Here is a 24,141-nt window from a genome sequence, read left to right as displayed (position 1 = left end):
ATATTTAGGAACGGATGGAGTATTATTTATATCATGACTTATGTAGTGAGAGTGAAGAATACTTTTCTTTTAATGTAATACTCCTTCCGGTCCATATTATTTATTGCTGCTTTAGTATAACTTTGTATTTGTCGCTGTTTTAGTACAACAACTTTATACTAAAGCAACAACAATTAATATGGATCGGAGGACTAGTGCTTTATTTGCAGTGAGTGACATAGTTCATTTTAAAAAATATGTCAGAAAGATAAATAATTATTTTCATTTTCATTGCACATATTTTGTGGTAGTTAATTTTATTGCACCTCATATAATTTTATACGTATATTATGTTAATATGAAACAAAATTTAGTTAGGTAACAACTGTATTTTCTAATTTTCTGTACTCAGTCAGACGGAGACGCGTGGCTATTGAGATGTGCGTATTTTTATTTGTGATGATTAATTTTGTCACGAATCGTCGGCGTGTTTGGCGGCGTCGTTTAACGGTGCCTCTAGTCTACTGCGCTCCGTCTGAGCGGCGCCATGAGAGCGGTTACGCCGGCGGCTCTCCTGGATAACGCCCGCATATGTGCCCTCGCAAATCCTATTGTAGTGGCGGTCGGGGCGCTGGTCATCCGGCCGTTCCCCTTTGTGGTGTGGTACGACGTCTCCGTCGAAGCTGCATTGTACTCCCACGCTCGCATCGTCGAGCGGAGTTTCCTCGTCCAGCGGCAGATGGAAGGTGTCCTAGAGCTAGCTTGCACGGTTAGTGCTGTTCTGCGGGCTGGCATAGCACGGCTCCGAATTAGTTGTTTCATTAATTTATTTGGGAATCACGTATTATTTGGGAAACTGGATCTGAATTGCTGGATCTATCTAAGAAAGAAGAGATACATGAAGTGAGAAAAGGATCTTTCTTCGTCTATGCTTATGTACCTTTACGACTTGGTTTAAAGTAATCTTTAGTGGGTCCGTCTCCTCGTCTGAACTACACATGGCGATGCATACATAAGCATCTTGGCTTTCTCAAATCAGTTGTGAGCCCTTAAACCAATATTTTTGTTTAGATGTAGATGCAGATGCAGATAGAAGTACCTTGTTCACAAATATAATATTGCAGAGACAATAGTTTTAAACAGAAAAGGCAGCTATGTCCGCATTATATTTAGACAAATAAGAATGATTCTGCTTGTTCTAATCATAGCGGCAACAAATTAAATATCTATAATACATTCTTGTAAATAATGTTTTTTGCCACGCTGCCGAATGGACGCTCTTCAACCGCTGTGAGTATATGCAACATATAGTTGGCCATGTGTGAACATTTTTATAAGTACAGCCCAACCTTTTTGAGAGATTGCCCCTTGCTTCTGTTCATAGTCATAGCAAAATCACACTGATATTGGGTATTCTCTCAGCAATGTTAGGTCGTTTATGACCTGGCCTTCAATGAACTGCCTTCCTAACTGTGTTATTGTTAGTCTTGTCCCATTGCAAAGTCCCGCACTTTGGTTGATTTTTATCATAAGCATTACTGGAAGATCCAACTTCAGCCTCTGGTATTCAAGATAATTTAAGACTATTTAGAAACTCAGCTGGGTACAACATATATTCATCTTCCACTGTAGACATTTGTTTGCATGTTGTATCTGAACTAAGATATGTTACCTCTTCTCCAGGAAGTTGACTCATGATATGGGTGTTAATCTCGTCGACAATCTCGTTTCTTGGGAACATGATCGCTCTTTCTTCTAGGTATGTTCTATGAGTGTACCAGCTTTGTAAGTCAGGGAATTAGATGCTATTAACAATGGATGTTATGGGGTTATCTCCTTCATGTAAAATAAGGTCTTCTGGGGATGCTAATCCAATCTTCTTCATTTGTTGTTGTTGCTGCACCATTGCCGATGTTTTGCATCCAGCTTGGAAATTCCGTCGTCTTTTCTTTCTTTATTGGACTACCTTCAACTGAATTCAGACACATATTTTTTGTGAGTCGGTACTCCTGAAAGTTCTTCAATAGGTAGGATCTCTTTATATATGCGGAAACAAATATGTTCCCTTTTCCCCATTGGTATAGCCGGTAGGATTTGTCTGAAGTCACCTACCAAGACTATAGTCATTCCTCCAAATGTTCTCTGCTCGGCATCCTCATTTGTGAATCGAAGTATGTCTCAAACTCTTGTCAATGCTTGTGTGTAATCAACGAAGTTCTCGTTATTAGCTCCGCAAGAAATGTTCCTAGCTTGATGCCGCATGTGTACTCATTAGTGATCTTCAGTGAAATGTGGAATCTTGAATGAGCTGTGCTTCCACCTTGTAAAAGAGGTGCTGCTATACCACTTGAAGTTACTGCTAGAAGTATCTTCCCTTCGGACCTTAATTTTTTTCATAAATGCTTTCCACAGAAACTTCTTTCCTGTTCCACCATATCTATCAACAAAAATCAATTTGCCAAGACTGCAGTAAACTAATTATATTATAACATCAAAGCCATCTTGTGATCATCATTCTTGGACCAGTGGCCTAAACTTGTTAATAGTGAGGAGATGCATCGATATATAACTCATAGTGGCCTATTTATGTTGGAACCCCATATTCTTTTACCAATGAGCTGACATTTTCGTCAAGTAGTATCATGCCAAGGCTAATAAGTTCATTGTTGATGAGGTTAATGCATCCCATAGCCTAATTACTCCGACCTTCACTTTCCAGGATTCCTTTCCATTGGTAATCGCATGGAGCATAGCGTATGCCATCATTTTTGAAGGTAAAAAGAGTGACCTGTAAGCGAGCACAGTTTCAAGATCAGTACTTGTTGAGTCTCTACCAACTCCAAGGCTTTAATTGGAAAGAATGATTAGATCATGGTCTTCATGTTATTTGTAAGAAATAAGATGTGCATAGCCGAAGCTCATGGTCGTCTTGTTGTTTGTACTCCCTCCGTAATGAAATATAAGAGTGTTTAGATCGCTACTTTAGTTATAAATGCTCTTATATTTCTTTATAGTGGGAGTAAGAATGAAGAGGTGCATAGCCTAATAATATATAACTGAACCAACGGAACAAATAATCGCTGAAAAAAATGGACGAGAAAGAAACTTAGCAGAGACACAACCATCGTACCTGACATGAGAAGCTTGATCAATTGACAACCGACAGAGGCTCCTTTATGTTGAGACAGTTTGTGTTAGGCCACAGGTTGAATATATAAGCTAGCCTCATGGGCCCAGCTGTGCTCCGAGCTGATCTCCATGAGCTATCCAAAGAGCGTGAGAGGATTTGGAATTGGATCCCTAGGTATAGCTCTTTTAAAGGGCGTGATAGAAAAATATTGAGTCTGAATCCACCAAAAAAATACGGTCAATTCAATTATAATCCGATAAAAAATCAAAACAAAGCTGAGGAACAAAATTTAATGTGGTACGATCCATGAGTAGGATTCATGCCCCAACTTATTTGCTCCTATTTGTGAGAAACACGTATCTGTTTTCATATGGGGAAGAAGAGAGACGTGAGATCATGAGAGAACAAATCTGTTTTCCATGTGGGGGGGGGGGGGGAGAGAGATGTGAGGGAGGAAGAGAGACGTGAGATCATGGGAGAGAGAGAGAGACGTGAGAGATTAAGGAGAGTAAGATTGCATCAAGGCGCTGCTTTTTTCACCTGGGGAGGAAGAGATGGCGGAGGGTATTATGGGCCTGTCAGCGGAGTGTTGGGCTTTCTAATCAATCTTCTTTCAGCCGAACTGCTACCTTTTTTTACCAAGGTTAATCTACATCGTAATAATTCGGTCCCACCTTAGATGTACGACTAGTAATTTCTAATTAACGTGGGAATTTTTAGGGAGTCCGTAATTAGTATAGGTATAGATAGATAGATATAGATATAGATAGATAGATAGATACAGGGAAAAACATTTGCTCTTCGAAGAAGAACAGGAACTCATCAAGTGATGATACTGTCGGCGTTCTGGGAACGGGGGTCCCTAGACTTGCTTTGTAACGCACACGATGCGGCTATATCTCCCACGTGTCGAGGCACGACTTAGAGGCATAACCGCATTGTGGTATTGTCGCAAGAAGGGTTATCTTCACACAATCCCATGAACAAGAAAGGGATAACGAGAGTTGGCTTACAATCGCCACTTCACACAATACATAAATAAATTCATACATCATCCATAATCCACACATAGACCGACTACGGTCAAATCCAAATGAAAATAAGATAACCCCAAATGCTAGATCCCCGATCGTCCCAACTGGGCTCCACTACTGGTCATCAGGAAAAGAAACATAATAACGACCACGTTCCTCGTCGAACTCCCACTTGAGCTCGGTTGCGTCATCTGCACTGGTATCGTCGGCACCTGCAACTGTTTTAGTGTAATCTGTGAGTCACAAGGACTCATCAATCTCACACCCGCGAGATCAAGACTATTTAAGCTTATAGGAAAGGATGGTGTAATGAGGTGGAGCTGCAGCAAGAACTAAGCATATATGGTGGCTAACATACGCAAATGAGAGACAGAAGAGAAGCAACGCAACGGTCGCCAAGCTAGAATGATCAAGAAGTGATCCTGAAACTACTTACGTTCATTCATAACCCGAACTGTGTTCACTTCCCGGACTCCGCCGAAAAGAGACCATCACGGCTACACACACGGTTGATGTATTTTAATTAAGTCAAGTGACAAGTTCTTTACAACCGGACATTAACAAATTCCCATCTGCCTCATAACCGCGGGCATGGCTTTCGAAAGATAATATACCCTGCAGGGGTGTCCAAACTTAGCCCATTATAAGCTCTCACGGTCAACAAAGGATAAACCTTCTCCCGGGAAGACCCGATCATTCTCGGAATCCCGGTTTACAAGACATTTCGGCAATGGTAAAACAAGACCAGCAAAGCCACCCGAATGTGTCGACAAATCCCGATAGGAGCTGCACATATCTCGTTCTCAGGGCACACCGGATTGTGCAAGCTTCCGATAGGCGAGCCCAGAGTTGCCCCTGGTGGCCACCGGCGACTGACGGTTTGGACCAATGCTCAGAGGAGCACTGGCCCGGGGGTTTAAAATAAAGATGACCCTCGGGCTCGTGAAAACCCAAGGGAAAAAGGCTTAGGTGGAAAATGGTAAAACCAAAGTTGGGCCTTGCTAGAGGAGTTTTATTCAAGGCAAACTGTCAAGGGGGTCCCATAAATCACCCAACCGCGTAAGGAACGCAAACTCAAGGAACATAATACCGGTATGACGGAAACTAGGGCGGCAAGAGTGGAACAAAACACCAGGCATAAGGCCGCGCCTTCCACCCTTTACCAAAAATATAGATGCATTAATTAAATAAGAGATATTGTGATATTCGAAAATATCCATGTTCCAACATGGAACCAACTTCAACTTCACCTGCAACTAGCAACGCTATAAGAAGGGCTGAGCAAAAGCGGTAACTTAGCCAAACAACGGTTTCTAGGAAAGGATGGTTAGAGGCTTGACATGGCAATATGGGAGGCATGATATAGCAAGTGGTAGGTAGCGCAGCATGGCAATAGAGCAAACAACTAGCAAAGCAAAGATAGAAGAGATTTCGAGGGTATGGTCATCTTGCCTGCAAGGTTCTCAGAGTTGTCGAAAGCTTGATCCTCGTAAGCGTACACGACAGGTTCCTCATTCACGAACTCATCTCCCGGCTCTACCCACAGCAAGAACACAAGCAATGGAACCACAATCAATCACGGGAAATGCACAAACAACATGATGCAATACATGCATGATATGCGAGATATGATATGCGATGCGTATGCGTGCTCCGGAAGAAAAAGAATGAACAAGGCAGTAACTTGGCAAACCAAGTATGCCACTGGAAAGATGAGATGATTTCGGTCGAAATCGATATAAAGATCACCGGGAACGGATGCACGGTTTGCAAATGGCAAGCAAAACAAGAATGACACGAATCTGCGATTAACAGCATGATAGCACTTAGAATGCATCAAGAAACTATGCTACAACACTCTAACATAGCAACAAAGCATATGACAGTGATCTACAGGAGATGCTTCACAAAAGATGAACACTGAGCTACGGCTAGATCACAACATAACATGTTCAAACGAGCATGGGAAAAGTGCAAAAGATATCAGGTTCACAGACTTCGTGAAAATACTGAACATGGCTGAAACAACAGCAGGTAGCAATGTTCAGAGAAAGAAAAACACATGCTACAAGAACTTATAATAGCAAAACAAGTCATGGCATGAATCTAATAAATGCATAGAACACAAGTACCTTACTGACCATGAGCCAAAAAGGATCATAAGATATTATGACAACCATGTAAACATAGCAAGTTTCGCTAACAGGTTTCAGACAGCAGAAAACAGAGCATGGCAGTAAACAGAATTATGAAGGCATCTTGGCGAGCTTGATTAACTCATCACAAAGGAATGCATTACAAAATAAGCATACCTACAGCAAGATGGCATGTTTATGAAGCTAACCATGGCAAGAGAAAATACATAGCATGAATGGATCAACTACAACAACCTTGGCAAAATTGAATATCATGTTAACAATCTGCCAGGAATATTTTATATCAAAAGTAGAGCAATATTAAGACATGCTATGGCACTACATAATTACAAACAGGGGCATGGATGGATAGAGAACAACTATATATACAAAACATCCTTAATGAACATGCCCAAAATAAGCATGGATCTCTCTGTAGACACATGGGTACATGGCAACAAAATAACAGCAGTCACAGACTTGGCAAAAATTTTAAGTTCCTGAAAACAGAAACATCACGAAGCCTAGTTTGCATGCTTGTGCTAGTCACCACACAGATCGCAAAAATACATGGCATACACCTCTGTAAATATGACCATAATATGCACACATTAAATGCAAAACAAATAACAAAACACCAAGTTCTGATAAATAACAGCAGTAAACATCATATAGCACTCTTGCACCAGAGATTTGGGAATCAAGATGGACACAAACGAGCATGAAACAATAGAACAAAATGAAGAGCATCTCGAGACGAACATTTAGATATATTACACGCATGAAACGGAGCAGTATGCAATGACTTATGATATGACAAAGTATGCACTAGAATGCAAATATCACGAGACTTGGCAGAAATTGGGGGGGGGGGAGTCAACCTCTCGAACGAGATCCGGATCGGGCCGTCGGCGCGGTCGCCGGAGACGGGAGAGGAGAGGGAGACGCGGCCGGCCGGAGAGAGCTCGGGGAAGGCGGAGGAGAGGAAGCCGGAGAGGAGGGAGAGGCGCCGCGGGGCGGCGAGGACGATGGCGGGCGGCGTCGGGGCGACGGAGCGACGGTGAGGCGTCGGGGGGCGGTGCTCCGGCGGAGGCGCGGCTTCGGAAAGCGGCGGGGGACGACGGCGCGCGGTGGCCGCGGAAGGGCGCCCGCGGGAGGAGACGGGCGGCGGCGCGGGAGCGCCCGGGCCGCGGGGGCCAGGCACGGGCCCGGCGGGCTTCGGTCGGCGGGTGGCGGCGCTGCCACGTGGCAGGCGGAGATTGGGCGAGGGCGGCGGCGGGATTCGTCCAGCGCCTGGCGGACGTGTCCGGTGCGCGGAGGGAGCGGTGGCTAGGGTTTGGACGCAAATTTCGGAGGGGGAGGTGCTTATATAGCCATAGGGAGCTAGGAGAGTCCAAATGGAGTGCGGTTTTCGCCCACACGATCGTGATCGAACGAACGAGAGCATGGAGGGGACTTAGTGGGGTTATTGGACTCAGGGGGGTTTTGCTGCAACACACAAAAGGGCTTTGCGGTTACCCGGTTAACCGTTGGAGCATCAAACGACCTCCAAATGGAACGAAACTTGACAGGTGGTCTACCGGTGGTATACCAAGGCCACTTGGAAAACCTCGGTCCATTCCGAGAACGTTTAACACCCGCTCACGAAAAGAAATAAGAGGGGTGCGCCAGTGCATGTGGGAGTGTCGGATTGCAAAACGGACAACGGGGAAAATGCTCAGATGCATGAGACGAACACGTATGCAAATGAGATGCACATGATGACATGATATGAAATGCATGACATGAACAAAATGCAAAACGAAAAACAAAACCCGACCACAAAGGGAATATCATAACACATAGCCGAAAATGGCAAGAGTTGGAGTTACAAATATGGAATGTTACATCCGGGGTGTTACAACACTCCACCACTACGAGAGGATCTCGTCCCGAGATCTAGGACTGAAAGAACTCTGGATATTCGGAACGGAGGTGGTCCTCGCGTTCCCAGGTGGCTTCTCGGTCGAAATGGTGCGACCACTTCACTTTCAGGAATTTGATTGACTTGTTGCGAGCCTTGCGCTCGGTTTCTTCAAGAATAGCAACGGGGTGCTCATGATAAGACAGATCTTCTTGGAGATCAATCTCTTCGAAGTTGATGGTGCGCTCAGGAGTCTTGAAGCACTTGCGAAGCTGTGACACGTGGAACACATCGTGCACGTTCGCGAAGTTGGAGGGAAGCTCAAGTTGATAGGCGAGGTCGCCTCTTTTGCCAATGATCTTGAAAGGACCCACGTATCTAGGGGCAAGCTTACCTTTGATACCGAAACGACGAGTGCCTTTCATTGGAGAGATGCGGAGGTAGACATGGTCTCCGATCTCGAAAGCCAAGTCACGGTGCTTACTATCATAGTAACTCTTCTGGCGCGATTGCGTGGCTTTGAGATTTTCACGGATGACTTTACACATTTCTTCAGCCTTTGTGATTAAGTCGTTGCCAAGAAGTTGGCGTTCACCAGTCTCTGACCAATTGAGAGGAGTACGGCACTTTCTGCCATAGAGAATCTCGAATGGGGCCTTGCCCGAACTCGCTTGGAAGCTGTTGTTGTAGGAGAATTCGGCATATGGAAGACAATCTTCCCATTTCATGCCAAAGGAAATGACACAAGCCCTGAGCATATCTTCAAGGATTTGATTGACTCGCTCTTCTTGGCCACTAGTTTGAGGATGGAAAGCTATGCGGAAGCGAATGTTGGTGCCCATGGCCTTCTGGAAGGAGTCCCAGAACTTAGAAGTGAACATGCTTCCACGATCTGAAGAAATCAATTGTGGGATGCCGTGCAAGGAGAGAATCCTGGAGGTGTATAGCTCTGCCAACTGAGCTGCTGTGATAGATTCCTTGATTGGAAGGAAATGAGCCACTTTAGTAAGCTTGTCGATGACAACGAAGATAGCATCATTTCCGCGCTTGGACTTTGGAAATCCAGAGACGAAGTCCATTTCGATATGGTCAAACTTCCATTCCGGAATAGCAAGAGGTTGGAGGAGACCAGCTGGTCGTTGGTGTTCTGCTTTCACCCTTCGACAGACATCACATTCGTTCACGAATTGAGCGATTTCTCGCTTCATTCGAGTCCACCAATACGACTTCTTAAGGTCATGGTACATCTTCGTACTTCCAGGATGGATGGAAAGAAGAGAATTGTGTGCCTCGTTCATAATGACTTTCCTTAGATTACCTTTAGGAACCACGAGCCGGTCCTCGAAGAATAAAGTGTCTCTGTCATCAATGCGATAGCACTTGTATTTGGAAAGGCCCTTGTCGACACCACGTTTCACCTTCTTCACCATGATATCCAGGAGTTGTGCCTCACGAATTTGATCTTCCAAAGTAGGAGAGACTATGAGGTTGGCAAGAAAGCCTTGAGGAACGACTTGGAGATTCAGCTTGCGGAAAGCTTCACAAAGATCCGGTTGAAATGGCTTGAGATTTAAACTGTTGCAATAAGCCTTCCTGCTCAAAGCATCTGCAATGACATTGGCTTTGCCTGGAGTATATTCAATACTAGGATTGTACGCTTGAATCATTTCGACCCAACGAGTTTGCCTGAGGTTGAGGTTGCGCTGAGTGAAGATGTACTTGAGACTCTTGTGATCGGTGAAAATGTCCACTTTCCTTCCCAACAAGAGATGTCTCCATGTTATTAATGCATGCACAACTGCCGCCAACTCAAGATCGTGAGTGGGGTAGTTCTTTTCGTTGGGCTTCAACTGACGAGAGGTATAGGCCACAAATTTCTTCTCTTGCATTAACACAGCACCGAGACCTTGAAAAGAAGCATAACAGAAAACTTCGAACGGCTTGGATTCGTCAGGAGGAGTCAAGACAGGAGCTGTGACGAGTTTCTCTTTGAGAGTGTTGAAATAAACGTCACACTCAGGAGTCCAGACATACTTCACATGCTTCTGGAGGAGGTTGGAAAGAGGCTTTGCAATCTTAGAGAAATTCTCAACGAATCTTCGGCCATAGCTTGCAAGACCAAGGAAACTGCGAAGCTGCTTGACATTCTGAGGAGGTCCCCAATTTACAATTATAGACACCTTCTCGGGATTAACAGCGATGCCCTTGGCAGAGATGATATGACCAAGGTAAAGAACTTCATTGAGCCAAAACTCACATTTGGAAAACTTCGCATAGAATTGATACTCTCTAAGCTTGTCGAGCACCAATCGCAAATGTTTGGCATGATCCTTCTTATTCTTTGAGAAGACCAAGATATCATCGAGATACACCAGGACGAATTCATTGGTATAGGGGTTGAAGATGAAATTCATCATTCGAGAGAATGTTGGAGGAGCATTGACAAGGCCGAAAGACATGACAGTATATTCATAAGAACCAAAGCTTGTTCTGAATGCTGTCTTGGGAATATCTTCTTCACGAATGCGAATCTGATGATAACCCATACGAAGGTCAAGCTTGGAGAAAACTTTAGCACCTTTAAGTTGCTCGAATAGCTCATTGATGTTGGGAAGTGGATACTTGTTCTTGATTGTCTTCTTGTTCAATGGACGGTAGTCGACACAAAGTCTGTCCGTGCCATCCTTCTTCTGGACAAAAAGAACACCACAACCCCATGGAGATGAACTCGGTCTAATCAAACCCAGACGCTCTTGTTCATCAAGCTGTTTCTTAAATTCCTTCAGCTCCTTGGGTCCAAGCTTGTATGGACGCTTGCAAACGGGTTCAGTGCCGGGCTCAAGATCGATAACGAACTCAACTGGCCGGTGAGGAGGCATACCCGGAAGCTCTTCTAGAAAGACATCTTGGTACTCACAAACGACTGGAATTTGAGAAATAGCATCCAACTCGCCCTTCTCATTGAGAGAAAATAACCGAATCGTTTCATCACGAGCGGCATAGATGATAACATCCTCAGAAGAATGTGTCAATTGAATTTCCCTGGCAGCACAATCAAGTTGAGCCTTGTGCTTAGAAAGCCAGTCCATCCCGAGAATTAGATCAATATCCGAGTCACCAAGGACAATTGTCTTAGACAGAAATTTATAGTCCCCCATCTTGATGGAAACATCCGGAACCATGTAGCTTGCGTTCATGCATTTGCCCGGAGAGACAACTGCTAACGTTCTAGGCAAATCTTGGAAATGCAATTCATGCTTAGATGCAAATGGTCTTGAGATGAAGCTAAGCGATGCACCAATGTCAAAAAGAACTTTTGAAGGAAAATCATTAACTGAGAGATTACCCATTATCACATCAGTAGATTCCTTCGCTTGAGCTGCGTTCATCATGTTGACCTTTGCAAACTTGGGATTATTCTTGACCACTGCATTGCTGGAAGATCTCACAGGAGGAGGAGGCGGAAGGCGCCTTTGGTTGAAGCATTTGTTAGCATAGTGACCTTTCTGCTGACACTTTTTGCAAGTCACCTCTGAGAGTGGACGGTGATAAGGAGCATTCGACTTTGGAGCTTGATTCTGAGACTTGTTCTGATAGCCAGGGTTGGACGAGTGGGAAGATCCATGGCCACCTTTGTTCTTCTGCTGGAAAGGCTGACGAAATGGAGGAGGAGGAGGCAACCAGAAGTTATGTTGCTTAGCAGCCACTAGTAAGGAAGAAGAAGACTGAACTGCGTCCCTGACTCTCTTCTTAGAAGCCTCACACTTGAGCTGAGCAGCCTCTTGCTTCAGAGCCATGTTGTAGAAATCATCATACTTGGTCGGCTCAAAAAGCACAAGAGGTAATTGCAGATCTTCTCTGAGGCCACCTCTGAATTGATAGATCATGCTCTTTTCATCAGGAACGTCTTGCTTAGCAAAGCGAGCGAGTTTCTGAAACTGAGTATTGTATTGATACACGGACATGCTGCCTTGCTTGAGATTGCGGAACTCCTCACGCTTGCTCTCAACAACACTTTGTGGAATGTGGTGAGCTTTAAAGTCTCGGCGGAAATCATCCCAGGTAATCACACGACCTCCTCTGGAATCTTTGTATTGTTGATACCAATCGGCAGCTTGATCCTTGAGTTGAAAAGAAGCGAACTTGACAAAGTCCTCAGGCCTGACATTGCTACATTCAAAATGCTTGTTGATGTCCACGAGCCAATCATCGGCATCTGTGGCCTCGGCACAGCAGCTGAAAGACTTCGGCTGATTTGCGAGGAACTGGTTGAGGGTAGCGAAGTGAGGCTGATTGTTGCCTTGGCCTTGATTTCCTCGATTGCCTTGCCCTTGGGTGTGTTCTTGCAAGAGTTACAAAATCATTTGAGCATTGGCGTTGGTGGCTGCCATGATAGCTTGCCATGCCTCTGGAGGCGGAGGTGGTGGCGGAGGGTTCGCCTGACTCCCCTCATTGCGTTTCGGATTCTGACGCGTTGGCGGAGCCATCCTGAAGAGGGTGACATCCGTTAGCATCTTGATAGACAGATAGGCAAATTGAATCAACGGATAGAAATTGCAACATATAGTCTTCACAATAAACATTCGAACAAGGATGAACGAATGAATTCCATAGTAAATCATCACACTTCCATTAAGGTGAGAAGCCACTTGATAAAGGATTGATGAATAAAATAAAAAAATACGAGTGGAACGAATAAGTGGTAAGGATTACCCAATCACAAACCAAATATCTGCGGGAAGAAATGCTAAGAGCTACTTGAATCCCACCTATAAACTCCCGAAACTTTCTGGTTATGCAATCTGGTGTTGGGGATACAGGGGACACAAAATATATCACCCAAACTAGCAATCCCTAGATCCAGCTATATCCATCCGTCAACACATAACCAAGAAACCTTCGGAAATCGTGTACCTCAACCTTCGAAAAGCATCCGTTATACGAGTTATGGCAATACTCCCGAACTCCCGCCCCAGTACTGGGTGGCGTCGAGGTGATCTCACCAACAACTGCATGAAAGAGATTTTCGATGTCGGCAAAACTCAGGTATTCCAGAACTGCAACGATAAAGTTGTGACGACAACACCTCGGAGCTCAACTCCCCGGGACACTGCCACAACCCCTAAATGTCAGGAGGCACCAAAAACAATGTTCTCATCACAAAACATCTGAACGATTCCAAGATAGCCGCGTGATCCTAAATTTTTTTTAGTGAAATTTGAGGAGAGGAGAGTCAAAACTTCTATGTCTGGAGGCCTCACCAGAGCGATGAAGGGACTGAGGAGTAAAAAGAATCCTACTCTCTGATATATATAATCCTAAGACTCAAAACATTTTTGTTCTAGACTCAACAACGCCAGCAATTTGATCAAGCAGGGGCTCCTAAGTCGGGGATGGCTCTGATTACCAAGTTGTAACGCCCACAATGCGGCTATATCTCCCATGTGTCGAGGCACGACTTCGAGGCATAACCGCATTGTGGTATTGTCGCAAGAAGGGTTATCTTCACACAATCCCATGTAATGAACAAGAAAAGGATAACGAGAGTTGGCTTACAATCGCCACTTCACACAATACATAAATAAATTCATACATCATCCATAATCCACACATAGACCGACTACGGTCAAATCCGAATGAAAATAAGATAACCCCAAATGCTAGATCCCCGATCGTCCCAACTGGGCTCCACTACTGATCATCAGGAAAAGAAACATATTAATGACCACGTTCCTCGTCGAACTCCCACTTGAGCTCGGTTGCGTCATCTGCACTGGTATCGTCGGCACCTGCAACTGTTTTGGTAGAATCTGTGAGTCACGAGGACACAACAATCTCACACCCGCGAGATCAAGACTATTTAAGCTTATAGGAATGGATGGTGTAATGAGGTGGAGCTGCAGCAAGCACTAAGCATATATGGTGGCTAACATACGCAAATGAGAGCGAGAAGAGAAGCAACGCAACGGTCGCGAAGCTAGAATGATCAAGAAGTGATCCTGAAACTACATATGTTCATTCATAACCCGAACCGTGTTCACTTCCCGGACTCCGCCGAAAAGAGACCATCACGGCTACACACACGGTTGATGTATTTTAATTAAGTCAAGTGACAAGTTCTCTACAACCGGACATTAACAAATTCCCATCTGCCTCATAACTGCGGGCACGACGTTCGAAAGATAATATACCCTGCAGGGGTGTCCCAACTTAGCCCATTATAAGCTCTCACGGTCAACGAAGGATAAACCTTCTCCCGGGAAGACCCGATCAGTCTCGGAATCCCGGTTTACAAGACATTTCGACAATGGTAAAACAAGACCAGCAAAGCCACCCGAATGTGCCGACAAATCCCGATAGGAGCTACACATATCTCGTTCTCAGGGCACACTGGATTGTCCAAGCTTCCGATAGGCGAGCCCAGAGTTGCCCCTGGTGGCCACCGGCGACTGACGGTTTGGACCAATACTCAGAGGAGCACTGGCCCGGGGGTTTAAAATAAAGATGACCCTCGGGCTCGCGAAAACCCAAGGGAAAAAGGCTTAGGTGGCAAATGGTGAAACCGGAGTTGGGCCTTGCTGGAGGAGTTATATTCAAGGCGAACTATAAAGGGGGTCCCTAAATCATCCAACCGCGTAAGGAACGCAAACTCAAGGAACATAATACCGGTATGACGGAAACTAGGGCGGCAAGAGTGGAACAAAACACCAGGCATAAAGCCGAGCCTTCCACCCTTTACCAAAAATATAGATGCATTAATTAAATAAGAGATATTGTGATATTCCAAAATATCCATGTTCCAACATGGAACCAACTTCAACTTCACCTGCAACTAGCAACGCTATAAGAAGGGCTGAGCAAAAGCGGTAACTTAGCCAAACAACGGTTTGCTAGGAAAGGATGGTTAGAGGCTTGACATGGAAATATGGGAGGCATGATATAGCAAGTGGTAGGTAGCGCAGCATGGCAATAGAGCGAACAACTAGCAAAGCAAAGATAGAAGAGATTTCGAGGGTATGGTCATCTTGCCTGCAAGGTTCTCAGAGTTGTCGAAAGCTTGATCCTCGTAAGCGTACTCAATAGGTTCCTCATTCACGAACTCATCTCCTGGCTCTACCCACAGCAAGAACACAAGCAATGGAACCACAATCAATCACGGGAAATGCACAAACAACATGATGCAATACATGCATGATATGCGAGATATGATATGCGATGCGTATGCGTGCTCCGGAAGAAAAAGAATAAACAAGGCAGTAACTTGGCAAACAAAGTATGCCATTGGAAAGATGAGATGATTTCGGTCGAAATCGATATAAAGATCACCGGGAACGGATGCACGGTTTGCAAATGGCAAGCAAAACAAGAATGACACGAATCTGCGATTAACAGCATGATAGCAATTAGAATGCATCAAGAAACTATGATACATCACTCCAACATACCAACAAAGCCTATGGCAGTGATCTAAAGGAGATGCTTGACAAAAGATGAACACTGTGCTACGGCTAGATCACAACATAACAGGTTCAACCAAGCATGGCAAAAGTGCAAAAGATACCAGGTTCACAGACTGTGAAAATACTGAACATGGCTGAAACAGCATCAGCTAGCAATGTTTAGAGCAAGAAAAACACATGCTACAGGAACTTAACATAGCAAAACAAGGCATGGCATGAATCTACTAAATGCATAGAACAAAAGTCCCTTACTGTCCATGAGCCAAAAAAGATCAGAAGATATGATGGGAACCATGTAAACATAGCAAGTTTCGCTAACAGGTTCCAGACTTGGCAGAAAACAGAGCATGTCAGTAAACAGAATTATGAAGGCATCTTGGTGAGCTTGATTCACTCATCACAAAACAATCATACCTACAGCAAGATGGCATGTTTATTAAGCTAACCATGGCAAGAGAAAGTACATAGCAGGAATGGATCAACTACAACAACCTTTGGAAAATTTAATATCATGTTAACAATGTGCCAGGAACATTTTATAGCAAAATTAGAGCACGATTAAGACATGCTATGGCACTCCATAATTGCAACCAGGGGCATGGATGGATAGAGAACAACTATATCTACGAAACATCCTTACTAAACTTGCCCAAAAGAAGCATGGATCTCTCTGTAGACACATGGGTACATGGCAACAAAATAATAGCAAAATATTGTCCCTGAAAACAAAAACATCACGAAGCCTAGTTTGCATGCAAGTGCTAGTCACCACATAGATCACAAAAATACATGGCATACACCTCTGTAAAGGTGACATGGCATAGATCAAAAGCCCTTTAGAGCTCATGCCCATAATATGCACACATTAAATGCAACAAAAATAACAAAACACCAAGTTCTGATAAATAACAGCAGTAAACATCATATAACACTCTTGCACCAGAGATTTGGGCATCAAGATGGACACAAACGAGCATGGAACAATGGAACAAAGTGAAGAGCATCTCGAGGCGAACATTTCGATATATTACACGCATGAAACGGAGTAGTATGCAATGAGTTATGATGCGACAAAGTATGCACCAGAATGCAAATATCACGGGACTTGGCAGAAATTGGGGGGGGGGAGTCAACCTCTCGAACGATATCCGGATCGGGCCGTCGGCGCGGTTGCCGGAGACGGGAGAGGGGAGGGAGACGCAGCCGGCCGGAGAGAGCTCGGGGAAGGCGGAGGAGAGGAAGCCGGAGAGGAGGGAGAGGCGCCGCGGGGCGGCGAGGACGATGGCGGGCGGGGTCGGGGCGGCGGAGCGACGGTGAGGCGTCGGGAGGCGGTGCTCCGGCGGAGGCGCGGCTCCAGCAAGCGGCGGCGGACGACAGCGCGCGTGGCCGCGGGAGGGCGCCCGCGGGAGGAGACTGGCGGCGGCGCGGGAGCGCCCGGGCCGCGGGGGCCAGGCACGGGCCCGGCGGGCTTCGGGCGGCGGGCGGCGGCGCTGCCACGTGGCCAGCGGCGATTGGGCAAGGGCGGCGGCGGGATTCGTCCGGCGCCTGGCGGACGTGTCCGGTGCACGGAGGGAGCGGTGGCTAGGGTTTGAATGCAAATTTCGGAGGGGGAGGTGCTTATATTGGCATAGGGAGCTAGGAGAGTCCAAATGGAGTGCGGTTTCGCCCACACGATCGTGATCGAACGACCGAGAGCATGGAGGGGACTTAGAGGGGTTATTGGACTGTTTGGAGGGGGGTTTTGCTGCAACACACAAAAGGGCTTTGCGGTTACCCGATTAACCGTTGGAGCATCAAACGACCTCCAAATGGAATGAAACTTGACAGGTGGTCTACCGGTGGTATACCAAGGCCACTTGGCAAACCTCGGTCCATTCCGAGAACGTTTAACACCCGCTCACGTAAAGAAACATGAGGGGTGCGCCAGTGCATGTGGGAGTGTCGGATTGCAAAACGGACAACGGGGAAAATGCTCGGATGCATGAGACGAACACGTAAGCAAATGAGATGCACATGATGACATGATATGAAATGCATGACATGAACCAAATGCAAAACGAAAAACAAAACCCGACCACGAAGGGAATATTATAACACATAGCCGAAAATGGCAAGAGTTGGAGTTACAAATATGGAAAGTGACATCCGGGGTGTTACAACACTCCACCACTACGAGAGGATCTCGTCCCGAGATCTAGGACTGAAAGAACTCCGGATATTCGGAACGGAGGTGGTCCTCGCGTTCCCAGATGGCTTCTTGGTCCGAATGGTGCAACCACTTCACTTTCAGGAATTTGATTGACTTGTTGCGAGTCTAGCGCTCGGTTTCTTCAAGAATAGCAACGGGGTGCTCATGATAAGACAGATCTTCTTGGAGATCAATCTCTTCGAAGTTGATGGTGCGCTCAGGAGTCTTGAAGCACTTGCGAAGCTGTGACACGTGGAACACATCGTGCATGTTCGCGAAGTTGGAGGGAAGCTCAAGTTGATAGGCGAGGTCGCCTCTTTTGCCAATGATCTTGAAAGGACCCACGTATCTAGGGGCAAGCTTCCCTTTGATACCGAAACGACGAGTGCCTTTCATTGGAGAGACGCGGAGGTAGACATGGTCTCCGATCTCGAAAGCCAAGTCACGGTGCTTACTATCATAGTAACTCTTCTGGCACGATTGCGCGGCTTTGAGATTTTCATGGATGACTTTACACATTTCTTCAGCCTCTGTGATTAAGTCGTTGCCAAGAAGTTGGCGTTCACCAGTCTCTGACCAATGGAGAGGAGTATGGCACTTTCTGCCATAGAGAATCTCGAATGGGGCCTTGCCCGAACTCGCTTGGAAGCTGTTGTTGTAGGAGAATTCGGCATATGGAAGACAATCTTCCCATTTCATGCCAAAGGAAATGACACAAGCCCTGAGCATATCTTCAAGGATTTGATTGACTCGCTCTTCTTGGCCACTAGTTTGAGGATGGAAAGCTATGCTGAAGCGAATGTTGGTGCCCATGGCCTTCTGGAAGGAGTCCCAGAACTTAGAAGTGTACATGCTTCCACGATCTGAAGAAATCAATTGTGGGATGCCGTGCAAGGAGACAATCCTGGAGGTGTATAGCTCTGCCAACTGAGGTGCTGTGATAGATTCTTTGATTGGAAGGAAATGAGCCACTTTAGTAAGCTTGTCGATGACAACGAAGATAGCATCATTTCCGCGCTTGGACTTTGGAAATCCAAACACGAAGTCCATTTCGATATGGTCAAACTTCCATTCCGGAATAGCAAGAGGTTGGAGGAGACCAGCTGGTCGTTGGTGTTCTGCTTTCACCCTTCGACAAACATCACATTCGTTCACGAATTGAGCGATTTCTCGCTTCATTCGAGTCCACCAATACGACTGCTTGAGGTCATGGTACATCTTCGTACTTCCAGCATGGATGGAAAGAAGAGAATTGTGCGCCTCGTTCATAATGACTTTCCTTAGATCACCTTTAGGAACCACGAGCCGGTCCTCGAAGAATAAAGTGTCTCTGTCATCAATGCGATAGCACTTGTATTTGGAAAGGCCCTTGTCGACACCACGTTTCACGTTCTTCACCATGGTATCCAGGAGTTGTGCCTCACGAATTTGATCTTCCAAAGTAGGAGAGACTATGAGGTTGGCAAGAAAGCCTTAAGGAACAACTTGGAGATTCAGCTTGCGGAAAGCTTCACAAAGATCCGGTTGAAATGGCTTGAGAATTAAACTGTTGCAATAAGCCTTCCTGCTCAAAGCATCTGCAATGACATTGGCTTTGCCTGGAGTATATTCAATACTCGGATTGTACTCTTGAATCATTTCGACCCAACGAGTTTGCCTGAGGTTGAGGTTGGGCTGAGTGAAGATGTACTTGAGGCTCTTGTGATCGGTGAAAATGTCCACTTTCCTTCCCAACAAGAGATGTCTCCATGTTATTAATGCATGCACAACTGCCGCCAACTCAAGATCGTGAGTGGGGTAGTTCTTTTCGTTGGGCTTCAACTGACGAGAGGTATAGGCCACAACTTTCTTCTCTTGCATTAACACAGCACCGAGACCTTGAAGAGAAGCATAACAGAAAACTTCGAATGGCTTGGATTCGTCAGGAGGAGTCAAGACAGGAGCTGTGACGAGTTTCTCTTTGAGAGTTTTGAAAGCAACGTCACACTCAGGAGTCCAGACATACTTCACATGCTTCTGGAGGAGGTTGGAAAGAGGCTTTGCAATCTTAGAGAAATTCTCAACGAATCTTCGGCAATAGCTTGCAAGACCAAGGAAACTGTGAAGCTGCTTGACATTTTGAGGAGGTTCCCAATTTACAATTACAGACACCTTCTCGGGATTAACAGCGATGCCCTTGGCAGAGATGATATGACCAAGGTAAAGAACTTCATCGAGCCAAAACTCACATTTGGAAAACTTCGCATAGAATTGATACTCTCTGAACCTGTCGAGCACCAATCGCAAATGTTTGGCATGATCCTTCTTATTCTTGGAGAAGACCAAGATATCATCGAGATACACCAGGACGGATTCATTGGTATAGGGGTTGAAGATGAAATTCATCATTCGAGAGAATGTTGGAGGAGCATTGACAAGGCCGAAATATATTCATAAGAACCAAAGCTTGTTCTGAATGTTGTCTTGGGAATATCTTCTTCACGAATGCGAATCTGATGATAACCCATACGAAGGTCAAGCTTGGAGAAAACTTTAGCACCTTTAAGTTGCTCGAATAGCTCATTGATGTTGGGAAGTGGATACTTGTTCTTGATTGTCTTCTTGTTCAATGGACGGTAGTCGACACAAAGTCTGTCCGTGCCATCCTTCTTCTGGACAAAAAGAACACCACAACCCCATGGAGATGAACTCGGTCTGATCAAACCCAGACGCTCTTGTTCATCGAGCTGTTTCTTAAATTCCTTCAGCTCCTTGGGTCCAAGCTTGTATGGACGCTTGCAAACGGGTTCAGTGCCGGGCTCAAGATCGATAACGAACTCAACTGGCCGGTGAGGAGGCATACCCGGAAGCTCTTCTGGAAAGACATCTTGGTACTCACAAACGACTGGAATTTGAGAAATAGCATCCAACTCACCCTTCTCATTGAGAGAAAACAACCGAATGGTTTCATCACGAGCGGCATAGATGATAACATGCTCAGAAGAATGTGTCAATTGAATTTCCCTGGCAGCACAATCAAGTTGAGCCTTGTGCTTAGAAATCCAGTCCATCCCGAGAATTAGATCAATATCCAAGTCACCAAGGACAATTGGCTTAGACAGAAATTTATAGTCCCCCATCTTCATGGAAACATCCGGAACCATGTAGCTTGCGTTCATGCATTTGCCCTGAGAGACAACTGCTGACGTTCTAGGCAAATCTTGGAAATGCAATTCATGCTTAGATGCAAATGGTCTTGAGATGAAGCTAAGCGATGCACCAGTGTCAATGTCGGAGTAAATGGCCACGGGTAGCCTAACCGACTGCCCCTGGTTCTTCTGAAAAAATTATCAGGCCTTCGGGCCTCCAAGCACTCCAAGCATTGGGCCGCCTTCCCTGGCCGGCTACCTCTGAAGCCGACTCCCGGAAGGCGACCCAGCCTCAGCAACCCCTCCCCGGGACGACTACGGGGTAGCCGACTCGAAGAAGCCGGCCAAGAAGAGCGCCGACTCCAAGATGCCGGCCGAGACCACAACCACCAAAGCTACTCCCACATAACGGCGACAAGACGGGGTGTGGCCACAGTGCGGCCCACTACCCCCGAGGCCCGAGGCAGGCATAGCCACATGAGGCCGTACGGGATGACCGTCTCCTGTTCGGCTCGGCACTGTAGCCATGCCAGCCTCGAGGTCATCCACGACCGACTCCTGTACGGCTCGCAGGCGCCGGGCCCCTTCCGCCAGAGAGAGGCGTGAAGGCGGCCCGGCCTTTCCCAGTTGGCCAAGGGCGTAGCCGGCCCCCAGAAGCCGGCTACTCCCTTCCTCGAAGCAGGAGCCCCATTAAGGAGACAAGACGAGGTAAGGCTACAGTGAGAGCCCCCGAGGCGGCCCACTGTAGCCACGCTTACCTCGACAAAGCCCTCGTCATCAGAGGCGAGGCTACAGTAAGCAGCCGCCGACAAGACCCTAGGCGGCGGGGCCCGCCTGTCGACCAAGAAGCCGGCAGCCGGCGGGACCCACCAGACGGCGGGACCCAACAGCCGGTGGAGAAGCCGGCGAGCGTAGACACTGACGGCTGGGACCAGCGCCCAGTCGGATTACCATTGTACCCCCGGGGGGTAGGCCTATATAAACCCCCCAGAGCACCCATGCAAAGGGTTGGCTTCTAAGCATAGCACACACACCATAGATAGAGAGAAGTTAGAGCTAGCCTTGTTCTTCTTCTCCCTTGAACCCCAAAACAGTTCTAGGAGCGATTGTAGCTACCTTCCCTGATCTAGTGATCATGCGGAGACCCCGCAGAGCAGGACTAGGGGTGTTATCTCCTCGGAGAGCCCCGAACCTGGGTAAGATCCGCCGGCCTGCATGTCTTCGCCTCATTCCGTTTCCAGGCACCGGCGACGTCTTATTGGCACCCACACAGATAAGCCATCCGTTGGCGTATGTCGCACCAACCACCCGACATTTGGCGCCCACCGTGGGGCCAGGTGCACCGTCGTCCGGAGACCTGTTCTGGACGGGAACCCTCTTCCTCCCCCGCGAGCGCAGCCAGCCTGCTGCGCCCGATGGCATTTGCCCCGACGCGCTGCAAGGCGTCGACGACGCCTGCGCTGCGAGCTGCCTCGCCGATCTGCTCGGTGAGACTCGCATCTCCGACGAGCCTGCGTCCGACGCAGGCACTGACTACACCGAGAGCCGCCTCGTCAGCCTCCTCGACCAGCTTCACGTCTCCAGCGAGCCTGCTGCACACATGGAGTCGGTTGGCTCCACCGACCCGATGCTCATCGACTCCGACACAGCATCGCTTGACGCCTACCCCTCCGACGTGGTGGTCTTCGACGACCCCCTCCCTCGAGCTGACAGCGGCAGCAGCGCTGTCACCGAAGTGCTGGTCATCAGCCACGTCGCCAACTCGGGCGAGAACGCCCACGACGCCCTGCAAGCGGCAATGCACGACTCTCCGTCCCCATCCCGGCCGATGCCGACGCCGAGACCCTGGAGGCACGCCGCCTCGCCCTCATCGAGGAGGGCCAGAAGATAGCCTCCATGAGACGCCTCACCGAGGCCCACCAGCGCGAAGTCGACCGCGCCGCCTTCGGTACGCCGCCGCCTAGCGGCCCGAGCCGAGCCGGCTTCGTCCAGAAGCGCGGCGCGGCCGTCGCTAGCATGCTGGGGGCAGATCGCCCCGTCTATGCCACCCCGCTCGAGAATTTGCGAGCCGCTCAGGCGGCCGCAGAAGAGCTCAATGGGCTGGGAGCCGACGAGCTCCCCTACATGACAAGACGGATCCAGCAGCTGATCGACGCGACTGCAGAACGACACGAAGCCGGCGCCCGTGCTGATAGTCATCCCCCGCGCCGGGAGCACGCCGCGACGTCCCGCTCGCCGACTGCGAGCGGCGCACGCCAGAAGAAAGACAAGGAGCCGGCTGCTAGCCGCAGCCGGACTCGCATCACCATCGAGCGCGACGCGGAGGGCCGCCCTCGAGGGGTAGAACACCAAGGAAATCTGCCTCCTCCCCCGCCTCGAAGAGAAAGACGCCTCACTCCGCCGCCTATCACACACCCGACTCTTGGCGACCGACTCGGCCGCCGAGAAGGAGTCGGCCAGAACGACGCCCACCACAGGATCGACCGCCTTGCTCGATCCTTGGCGTTAGAAGAAGAAGACGATGTCGGCCCGCCATGCTTTGGCCCCCGCATCCGCGACGAGCCCTTCCCCAAAGGGTTCTCGCTCCCCAGAGACACGCCCAAGTACAACGGCTCGGTGAAGCCGGAAGATTGGCTCATCGACTACTCCACGGCCGTCAGCATAGCCAACGGCAATCGGCGCGTCGCCGTGAAGTACGTCCCCCTCATGCTGCAGGGCACAGCGCGCACATGCCTCAAGCCGTACAGCATCAACAGTTGGCTGGACTTCACAGAAGTCTTCGTCCGCAACTTCACCAGCACCTACAAGCGGCCTCCTAAGCCTCGCCAGCTCTCCCTCTACGTCCAAGGGCCCAACGAGTCGACCCGCGACTACCTCACGCGATGGGCCGAGCTCCGCAACTCCTGCGAGGGGGTACACGAGGTCCAGGCCATCGAGTACTTCACCGCCGGGTGCCAAGAGGGCACCCTCCTCAAGCACCGACTCCTCTGCGACGAGCCGGCTACCCTTGATGAGTTGCTGGTCATCGCGGACAAGTACGCCACAGCTGACTCCACAATGAAAACGGAGCTCCGAGTAGACGCCTCGGGGAAAGTGATTGCTCCGGCTCCTAAGACGCCGGCTGGCGACCCTAATCGGCGCCCCTACCAGAACGACCACAAGCGCAAGGCCCCCATGCCGACTT

The 24,141-nt window shown here is 47.8% G+C and overlaps 1 long non-coding RNA gene across 1 annotated transcript; it reads left to right on the top strand.

Moving 5' to 3' along the window:
- Window positions 1–464: 464 nt before the first annotated feature.
- Window positions 465–1,936, top strand: LOC120967796 (uncharacterized). Its single transcript, XR_005761521.3, has 2 exons — window positions 465–748; window positions 1,663–1,936. It is a non-coding gene; the product is annotated as an uncharacterized lncRNA (long non-coding RNA).
- Window positions 1,937–24,141: the final 22,205 nt, after the last annotated feature.

Source organism: Aegilops tauschii, chromosome 1 (assembly GCF_002575655.3).
Source record: "Aegilops tauschii subsp. strangulata cultivar AL8/78 chromosome 1, Aet v6.0, whole genome shotgun sequence".
Lineage (NCBI taxonomy): Eukaryota > Viridiplantae > Streptophyta > Magnoliopsida > Poales > Poaceae > Aegilops > Aegilops tauschii.
Note: the sequence above shows the minus strand (reverse complement) of the source record. Positions and strands in the feature narration are given on the sequence as shown.